The sequence below is a fragment of the Scyliorhinus canicula genome, chromosome 3 (genome assembly GCF_902713615.1).
Source record: "Scyliorhinus canicula chromosome 3, sScyCan1.1, whole genome shotgun sequence".
Classification (NCBI taxonomy): Eukaryota; Metazoa; Chordata; class Chondrichthyes; order Carcharhiniformes; family Scyliorhinidae; genus Scyliorhinus; species Scyliorhinus canicula.
The window spans coordinates 8,963,208-8,973,821 of NC_052148.1; the positions used below are offsets into that span (position 1 = coordinate 8,963,208).

At 49.5% G+C, this 10,614-nt stretch overlaps 1 protein-coding gene across 1 annotated transcript in view; it reads left to right on the forward strand.

The window, feature by feature from the left end:
• The first annotated feature begins 476 nt into the window (after positions 1–476).
• Positions 477–10,614, forward strand: part of LOC119963804 (zinc finger protein 638-like) — a 182,007-nt gene continuing 171,869 nt past the window's right edge. Inside the window, exon 1 of the mRNA XM_038793101.1 lies at positions 477–606. The gene's annotated coding sequence lies outside the window, so the exon portion shown is untranslated. The remainder of the gene's footprint in view (positions 607–10,614) is intronic.

Here is a 10,614-nt window from a genome sequence, read left to right on the forward strand (position 1 = left end):
CTATGTTCTAAATTCTATGAGAGAGATTAAAAAGATAATTGGGGCTGCACGGTGGTGCAGCGGTTAGCACTGCTGCCTCACGGCGCTGAGGTCCCGGGTTCGATCCCGGCTCTGGGTCACTGTCTGTGTGGAGTTTGCACATTCTCCCCGTGTTTGCGTGGGTTTCGCCTCCACAACCCAAAGATGCGCAGGCTAGGTGGATTAGCCACGCTAAATTGCCCTTTAATTGGAAAAAAATCAATTGGATACTCTAAATTTATTTTAAAAAAAAGATAATTGGAGAAACGACTGAAAGAGTAAAAAAACTGGCACCCTGAAAGAGCAGGGGACAGTGCCTTCGAAGTTGGCACAGGGAAGATGGGCTGATTGGCCTCCCTCCCTCGGTGGGACGTCGATCCGCGCGACGCGCTGGAGAGATCGGCGATCGATTGCGCTGGGCTGCGTAGAGCGCGGCGTTTGATAGGGCGGCGCTCGATTGGCGACGCCTGGTTTCCTCGGCAGCGGCGGGAGGAGAGGGAGCGGCAGCGGGAGAGACACAGAGAGCGGGGGAAAAAGATCGAGGCGGAGAGCTGGCACGGCACAGCGCGGCCACGCCACACCCGGCAGGTAGGCTCGGCCCAGCCCGGCTCGGGGGGGGGGGATGGGGAAGGTGGGAGGGTGGAGCGGGCTCGACAGCGGCCGGGAACACCGAGGCCTCGGCTCGCGCTCGGCATCTAGAATCTTCCACAAGATGGCGGCGGCTCGGCGGCCTGACGCAGCTTCCCTCAGCCGCCCGGCCACGGCAATCCCGCCCCATCCCGGCGCCGCGGCGGCGGGGACGGTTCCAACCCGCCGCCCGCCTTCTCCCAGCCGCTTGCCTGACCGACCCACCGGCACCGGCTGCTCCGGGGAGGGTGGGAGAGTGAGGGGAGGGGAGGGTGGGAGAGTGAGGGGAGGGGAGGGTGGAGAGTGGGGGGAGGGGAGGGTGGGAGAGTGGGGGGAGGGGAGGGTGGGGAGAGTGGGGGGAGGGGAGGGTGGGAGAGTGGGGGGAGGGGAGAGTGGGGGGAGGGGAGGGTGGGGGGAGGGGAGAGTGGGGGGAGGGGAGGGTGGGGGAGGGGAGGGTGGGAGAGTGGGGGGGAGGGGAGAGTGGGGGAGTGGGGGGAGGGGAGAGTGGGGGAGTGGGGGGGGGGGAGAGTGGGGGAGGGTGGGGGGGGGGGGAGTGGGGGGAGGGGGGGGGTGAGTGGGGGGAGGGGAGGTGGGAGAGTGGGGGGAGGGGAGGGTGGGAGAGTGGGGGGAGGGGAGGGTGGGAGAGTGGGGGGAGGGGAGGGTGGGGGGAGGGGAGGGTGGGAGAGTGGGGGGAGGGGAGGGTGGGAGAGTGGGGGGAGGGGGAGGGTGGGGGGAGGGGAGGCGGGTGGTGGAGAGTGGGGGGAGGGGAGGGTGGGGAGAGTGGGGGGAGGGGAGGGTGGGAGAGTGGGGGGAGGGGAGGGTGAGAGAGTGGGGGGAGGGGAGGGTGAGAGAGTGGGGGGAGGGGAGGGGAGGGTGGGAGAGTGGGGGGAGGGGAGGGGAGGGTGGGAGAGTGGGGGGAGGGGAGGGTGGGAGAGTGGGGGGAGGGGAGGGTGGGCGAGTGGGGGGAGGGGAGGGGAGGGTGGGAGAGTGGGGGGAGGGGAGGGTGGGAGGGGGAGGGGGAGGGTGGAGAGTGGGGGGAGGGGGAGGGTGGGGGGAGGGGAGGGTGGGAGAGTGGGGGGAGGGGAGGGTGGGAGAGTGAGAGTGGGGGGAGGGGAGGGGGGGAGAGTGGGGGGGAGGGGAGAGTGGGGGGAGGGGAGGGTGGGGAGAGATGGGGGGAGGGAGGGGGAGGGGAGAGGGTGGGAGAGGGGGGGAGGGGGAGGGTGGGAGAGTGGGGGGAGGGGGAGGGTGGGGAGGTGGGGGAGGGGGGTGGGGGGAGGGGAGGGTGGGGGGAGGGTGGGGGAGGGGAGGGGTGGGAGAGGGGGGGTGGGAGAGTGGGGGGAGAGTGGGGGGAGGGGAGGGTGGGGGGAGGGGAGGGGGAAGGAGGGTGGGAGAAGGGGGTGGGGAGGGGCGAGTTGCTTAAGGGAGGGTGGGAGAGTGGGGGGAGGAGGGTGGGAGAGTGGGGGGGAGAGTGGGGGGAGGAGGGTGGGAGAGTGGGGGGAGGAGGGTGGGAGAGTGAGGGGAGGGGCAGGGTGGGGGAGGGGTGGGTGAGTGGGAGGAGGGGAGGGTGGGAGAAGGGGGTGGGGAGGGGCGAGTTTGCTTAAGGGAGGGTGGGAAAGTAGGGGAGGGTGGGAGAGGGTCAGACTGGGGAAGGAAGGGGATCAGAGAGCGGGGGAGGGGATCAGGCCGGGGAGAAGGGGGGTAAATCAGGCCGGGGAGTGGAGAGGGTTGGGGGAGGGGAGCGGACTGGAGACTAGGAGAGGGTCAGAGTGGGGGAGACGGGACATTCAGACTGGGCAGTGAGGAAGGGGAGTGGACCAGATCAGGGAATGGGGGAGAGGGGCAGACCGGGGAGATGGGGCAGATCGGAGAGTGGGGGAAGAGGACTAGACTGGGGAGGGGAGAGGGTCAGACCAGGGAGTAGGGAGCGGATTGGGGAGGGGAGAGGGTCAGACTGGGGGGTGGGGAGAACAGACAGGGGTTCGAGACAGGTGGGAGGGGAAGGAACAGGCGGGGGTGGGGAAGAGAGGTAGGGAGATGGCAGGGGTTAGGGTGTGGAGGGAGGTAATTTATTGTTGATGGGGGTTTCTTTTCCGCCATTTTGTACATTGTACACGGGGCTGTGGAGGCCATTAGAGTTTCGTTTAATCCATATTCTGGTTTGGATATGTCACTTTTTATAGTGGTGTCCATGTAAAAATACCCTCAGACTGTTGCGGAATTTTACAGTAGATTTATCCCTGCACCAGTCCTCCGAGCAGTCCTCGTACTCTCATTTTAGGTGTAATATCTGCAAATGTAAATCTGATCTCCTAAATTTGTTGTTTTTTTTATCCCTTCCTTTGTATTATTTTTCGTGGCGCTGTTCTTGCCTCATCCTGGACTTGAGAAAAGTGACAACCTGAGTTATGGTGGCAGAAGAAGCATCGTCTAGTTTTAATTTACACAATGGTTTCTGTTGCTGAGTTTTGAAAATGAATTCCATGCTCACTGGTTGCTCTGAATTGACACGGCATTTTAATTTGCTAAGCTGGAGTCATGCCAACAAGCGTATGTGCTTTAATTGTATCCACTCACATCTCGTAAAAGAAAACTAATGAAGTCTAAAATGCACGTTTTTCCTTTGGTGGTTTTTGAATAAGAATTTTGTCATACTAAAAATCTGCATTTCAAAGAAGCCGTCCAATGCAGCTGTCTCATTGGTATTGTTTCTGGAGTAACGCAAAACGTGTAGCTGGTGTTTGGCAGCAATTTTCAATTCTCAAGCCAACACTCAAAAACTATGCGGTTCCGTCTCCATTTAAAGCCTTCAGTTGAGCAAATACTGAAACAGACATAACGTTTTATAATCTAGCTATAATTTTTATTGATCAATGCATTAAAATTCTCCACCCCCAATTCTGAACTAGTTGCTACCCCATTCCTGGTGCATCGTGAGGCAGAGACTGCTTTTGAGCTGGCAAGAGCAGAAGTTTTAGTGGGGTCATGAGGAAGAACGCAGAGGGTCGTGGGTGCCTGGAATTCGCTGCCCAAGTTCGTAGTGGACGCAGAGACCCTAAACTCTTCTTAAAAAGTACCTGGGCCTGCACCTTAAGTGCTCTAAGCTGCAGGACCAGATTCAGGAAGGTGGGGTTAGAAAGGGGACGAAAGAGAAAATGCTGGACAATCTCAGCAGGTCTGGCAGCATCTGTAGGTAGAGAACAGAGCTAACGTTTCGAGTCCGATGACACTGTCAAAGCTAACAGACAGAGAAAGTGGGAAATATTTATACTGTGGTGTGAGAATGAAAGATGAGTCATAGCCACAGAAACCCAGGGAAACCGGGTGCGAATGGCCACAAAAACCAAGGGGAACGAATGCTAATGGCAGAACCCAGAGAACAAAAGATGTAGAAGCTCAACAGCAGAGAAACTAACATCGGAGGGTGAACTGTAGATGTGGGGGGAGGGGAAGGGGAGAAAGGGTAAGGAAAGGTGGATAAGATGGGTGGGGGTTTAAATATATGTTAAGATAAACAAGAAAGATGGGAAAAGGCAGTTAAAATGAAATGGGATGAAAACAAATGGGTTGCGGTGGGGTAGTGCTAATCATCTGAAGTTGTCGAATTCTATGTTGAGACCAGAAAACTGTAGGGACCAGGGTCTTTTGTTAAAATGGCAAGCAACAGGAAAGGCCAGGGTCTTGAATGCGCACAGACCGAAGATGCTCAGCAAAGCGATCACCCAGTTTATGTTTGGTCTCCGATATAGAGGAGCAGCGAATGCAGTAGACCAAATTGGAAGAGATGCAAGTGAAATGCTGCTTAACCTGGAATGAGTGTGTTGGGCCTGGAATGTAAGCATGGAAGAGGTAAAGGGGCAGGTATTACACCTACGATTGCATGGGAAGATGCCCTGGGTGATGGGATAGGTACTGGGTATGGCGGAGGAGTGGACTAGATTATCTCGGAGGGAACGGTCTCTGCAGAATGCTGGCAGAGGGAGTGAAGGGGAGATGTGTTTGGTGGTGGCATCACGCTGGACTTAGTGAAAATGGCCGAGGATTATGCTTTGCGTACGGAGGCTGGTGGGATGAAATGTGACAACGGGGGTGACTCTATCCTTGTTCTGGGAGGGAGGGGAGGGGGCGCCGGAGAGGACCGTACACCGTTGAGAGCCCTGGCAACAACTGTAGGTGAGAAATCACGGTCGAGAAAGAAGGAACACATTTTCGAAGCACCATTTTGGAAAGTGGCATCATTGGAACCAATGCGAAGGAGTTGAGAGAAAGGCATGGAGTCCTTGCACGTTGTATGGTGTGAACAGCTGGGAGTCAGTGGGCTTGTAGTTGATATATGAAAGTGATGGAGGGGTGGAAACTGGAATCGAAGTTGATGAATTTTCGCAGGTCTGGACGAGAGCATGCCGCGACACCAAATAGTCATCAATGCATCGGTAAAGGAGTTGTGGGAGTTGACCTGGGTAGGCCTGGAACAAGGAATGTTCCACATACCCCATAAAACGGCAAGCGTAGCTAGGACCCATGCGGGTACCCATTGCGCACCTTTGATTTGGAGAAAGTGGGATGAGTTAAAGGAAAAGTTGTTGAGAGATAGAACGAGTTCAGCTAAGCGGTGGAGAGTGGTGGTGGATGGGAATTGTCCGGGCCTCTCTTCGAGAAAGAAGCGATTAGAAAGGAGACCTGGGTGTCCTCACGCTGGCATGGACAAGTTGGGCTGAATGGCCTCCAGTGCTGTAACTTTTCTATGATTCTGGTACCTTCACCTCCCTCCAGTGTGGTAGTCTCCTTCTGATTTAACTTGCAATGAGACATAAATGTGTTTTAACGGTCATAATTAAATACCTTTTGATTTAGTTAAAATATTTAAATGCTGCAAGAGTGAATCGCTTTTAGAATGCAATGCTTCTATTGAGGTAAGCAAATTCCGTCAGACAAATGTAGATGTTTCTTCTGAGAAGTTAATTCGTTAGTACAATTTGTGTTTTGCCCATACAATCTGATTATTTTTGGCAGATGCTCTGAGACTATCTCTCAGATTGATGGTTGCAAACCCCAGTCTGACAGAATAAGTCTGACGTTTCTCCGTAACGTTTTTGCAGAATTCATCAGTCAGCGGTCTGTATTGGCTGTCTTTAAATAACTTCGCAAACAGCCCAGGAGCAAATCATTCTCTACCTTCGAAAGAGAAAATGCTGGAAAATCTCAGCAGGTCTGGCAGCATTTGTATGTAGGGAGAGAAAAGAGCTAATGTTTTGAGTCCAATTACTCTTTGTCAAAGCCTTTTGTCTCCACCTTTCTTTCTATAAGACTTGATGGTGAGTGAATTGCTGTCTTCGGTTAAAAAAACTTGATATTTTCCCAGAATATTTTTGATCTTCAAATTTACACCCAGCCCAGCTCTGATTTTGATATTAATTCCATATCTTGTTGGGGAGATTAGTAGAACGATACTGGCCCTGCATACTAAACTGGTATTGGGAGTTTACATTCCTGGATAAACTTAATCATGTAAAAATTACTTGGTTGTGAGATCAATATTGTTTACTCCACCATTATTTGAATGATAATGTAATATTGTAAAATGATATTGGAATCATGCTAACTACATTTGTGATATAATTTAAATTGTTAACTTTTAATATCGAGTATTTGAGCTTCCACTGGAACACATTTCTTGTAAGTAGGTAAAGGAACAGACATGAGTTAGACATTGTCAGGATCTTGCCATTCTCTCTCAGCTAAATTGTAGTATAATAAACACAGAGTCACTGTTGGCTCTAATTAAAACCCTGCTTTGTGGAAATACTGACATTCTGGTGCAGGCAGCATTGCAATCCAGTGTTCAAACTCCGTAACCATGTTTGTGGTTATTTTGTTACAGGACTGATGAAGGGTAAGTATGTGAGTGTTATATGATTAGATAAGATGAAAGTGCTTAAAACAAAGCAAATAGATCTGTTAATTGTGAATCAACATCTCTTTTGCCCTTCTCTCTCGATGCCTCCGATCTTGCAATTGAACTTAGCTTGATGACTCATTCTCTGTTCGATTGCTTGAAGCCACCTGGCAGGCAAGATCTTCAAAGATTTGATATGGTCAGTATCTCTTGTCTGAAGGCTGAAATGTGGCTTTGACTCAAGTAAAGGAACAATCTACCTATTTTTTGGATGTCCTGTTAGTACATCAGACTTTAACAGAGCTGATGAGTGGCACAAAATTGCCTATGCCTAATTCACTAATTCATCCAGAATGGTGAGTTGAAAATATTCGGACAAATTCAAAAGAAGTAGTGCAAATGAAATGAAAGTCACTCTATTCTTATAATCATATAAACTGAATTGCCCTTGTACCGCACAGATAATCACTGTCTGAAGTGAAGGTAGCATTTCTTACCTATCTGGCTGAAGTTATTTCCAGAATTGATTTGCTAGGGTAAGGTTATTAACCTATTTGGACTGATTAGCTGGGTGATGGAAGAAAATTAAACATAAGCCATTTCAAGTAATGGTTTATTATTCTTTCAACATTATTTTCTACAAGCAAAGTATGGCATTGGCAATTTATGTCAGACTAGATTTCAGGTAAAAACAGGTATCAATAAATGAGTAGGCCATTTGGTACCCTGAGCCTGATCTGCCATTCAGTAAAATCATGGTTCATATGACTGGTCTTAATTCCACCTTCCTGCCACAACCTGTGATTCCCTCGTCAACCAAAAATCTGTCTAACTCAGCCTTAAATCTATTCATTGACCCAGCCTCCACTGTTGCTAAGGAAGAGAACTCCAAACGCTTAACGACCTTCTGAGAGAAGGAATTCCTCCACATCTCCATCTTAATGGGAAACATTCTGATTTTTAAATTGTGCCCCCCTATAGTTAAACATCCTCTCAGCATTGACTCTGTTCAACCCCCAAGAAATGTTTCCATAAGTTTACCATTTATTTTTTCTAAACTCTAATGTGTATAGACCCAAGCTGCTTAATCTTTCCTCATAAAATATGTCCCTTCAGACGAGTGAACCTTCTCTGAACTTCTTGTCCCCCCTTGCGTAGGGTGACCAAAACTGCAAAGTGCTGTCAGGGGTGTATTCCAGATATAATACAGCTAGTTCAAAACTGGATTGCACATCCTGCTCAAGCTGAAGTCTCAAATTTTTACGCTGCAACTTTGGGAAGAACATGATCAGTGCAGATGTTTATTTTTCTTTTGCTGGTAATAGTTTGGCTTTAATTTCAGTTAGTTTGTTACAATTTATGGGGTACTTCACAAGAAGCTACTGGAGAGAGACGCTGGATTGATTTTATAAAGGAATACCGACCTGTTTCTTTGAACTTTGTCTTGTAAATTCTTGGGTACTGAATGTTCTCTCTGAAAATCTTGTGCCTTTCTAGATTTAATTATTTCACAAAACCACTTCAGTGCACACCCATAAGAGGGAAGCTGTTGCCTGCCGGCCTTAATTGTAATGTTGTTGGCTAGATTTTTTGCAGGAGGCTACAATTGTGCATTCTTTATGCATCTTGTCCAAGAACCTAAGCATTTTTGGAAATGTGACCAAAGCTGCTGCAGTCACATTTATTGACCATTCCCACTTGAAGTTTTTAATAAAATGATGTATTTCTTTCGATTTACCGTTCAAAATTTGCGGACAACACAAAACTCTGAAGTATTGTGAACTGTGCAAAGGGCACTGTTAAACATCAAAAGGGCATCGTTTGATTTAATGGGCGGACAAGTGGTCAATGGCATTTTAATTGGAAGAATGTGGGAAGATAATATATGCAATTCTAAAGGGGTTGTAGCAGCAGTAGAGGGACCGGTCAAGTTGATCAGTGTTACTTGATCCGAGCCTTTATAAACAGCAAAAAGCAAGGAAGGTGTAAACCTGTATAAAACACTGGTTCCTGGCACATTATGTCCATTTCCTGGAACCACACTTTAGGAAGGTTAGCAAGAGAGAGAGTGTAGAAAAGATTCATAAGAATCGTTCCAGTGATAATATCGGAGACGTTTTGAGTATTCTCCTTTTAGAACAGAAGGTTGAGAGGAGATCTGATAGAGGTATCCAAGACCATGGGGGGGGGGGGGGGGGGGGGAGAAACTGAACAGAGGGGGAGAAATTATCCATATTAGTGGAGAGATCTGGAACAATAGGGCAAAAGAAGCTACGGAGCCCTGAGGAAAATATTGTTTTACACAGCGAGTAATTAGGACCTGGAATCCGCTATCTTAAAATGGAAGAATGTGCAAGACTACAAGAAGGTAGGGAATGGCACTAGGTGTATTCTTGAAGAGAGCCAGCAAGGACACACTGGATCGGATAGTGGCCTCTTGTGCCATCGGAATTACTCCTTGTAAGGAAGCATATTAAAATCAAGTACCCAGCTTGACCGATCTAGGATCATAATTTACTTATAGAATTTACAGTGCAGAAGGAAGCCATCAGGCCAATCGAGTCTGCACTGCCCCTTGGAAAGAGCACTCTACTTAAGTCCACACCTCCACCCTATTCCAGCAACCCCACCTAACCTGCACATCTTTGGATTGTGGGATGGACTGTGGGAAGAAACCAGAGCACCAGAGGAAATCCATGCAGACACGGGGAGAATTAACATACTCTGCACAGACAGTGACCCAAGCCGGGAATCGAACCTGGGACCCTGGAGCTGTGAAGCACTGGTGCTAACCACTGTGCTACCGTGCCGCCCCTTGACAGAACGGCCCATGTTACAGCATGTTTGCTTTATTAAATCATCTGAAGAGTCTCGGCAATAACATTCAGTGCTATTACTGTTGTTGAATCTCCTGCTGTCAACGTTATGGGGGTTACAATTGATCAGAAACTGAACTAGACTAGTCATACATAAATGTAGCTACAAGAGCATGTCAAAGGCTAGGAATCCTGCAGTGAATAACTCTCCTGACACCTCAAATTGTATCACCATCTACAAAGCGCAAGTCCGGAATGTAATGGAATACTCTCCACTTGTCTGGGTGAGTACAGCTCAGTAGCTTGACTCCATCCAGTCTGCTTGATTGCTGCCCCTTCCACAAACATTCACTCCCTCCATCACCGATGAACAGAGGGAGTCGTGTGTACTATGTAAAAGATGCACTACAGTAAATCATCAAAGTTTCTTAAGCAGCACCTTCGAAACCCATGGTCGCTATGCAGAGATACCCAGGAATCCCACCGCCTGGAAGTTCCCCTCCAAGTCACTCGCCATCCTGACTTTTTAATATATCACTTCGTTGTTGCAGGGACAAAACCTCGAATTCCCTCCCTAACAGCACCGTGGGTGTGGCTACACCTTGGTTCAATAAGGCAGCTTACCATCACCATCCCAAGGGCAACTAGGGGTGGGCTGCCCCATCCAGCAATGCTGACTTCCTGTAAATATTTTTTAAAATGAAAAGTGGAAGAACTGTACCATTGGATTATATGGAACCAATGGTATTAAAACAAAGTTAACTCCCAAATCTGTATACAAGCAGAGTTGTATGGAACTAGTATTGTTGGATCATGTGCTAAAATAGGAAACGACAAGATTATGCAGATATGAAAATACAATATGTACCATCATGGACTCTTGGTTTGAAGATACATCCAGTGTACGTTCGCAGAGGCAGTGTGCCCTAATTGGTTCATCTATTACGATTATGTTTGAAGGATGGACATGAATACTGAAAGAACAGCAATAAAGTTGGAGCCTGCTTAGTGTCCGATCATGATGCCAGGCTTGAATGTGTCGTCTGAGAAGGAAAAGCAAGGAAGACATTGTTAACTCCGTTTGTGGGGGGTTTTTTTTTTTAGAACAGTACAGCACAGAACAGGCCCTTCGGCCCTCGATGGTGTGCCGAGCAATGATCACCCTACTCAAATCCACGTATCCACCCTATACCCGTAACCACAACAACCCCCCCCCCCCCCCCCCCCACCCCCCCCCCCCCCCCCCACCCCCCCCCCCCC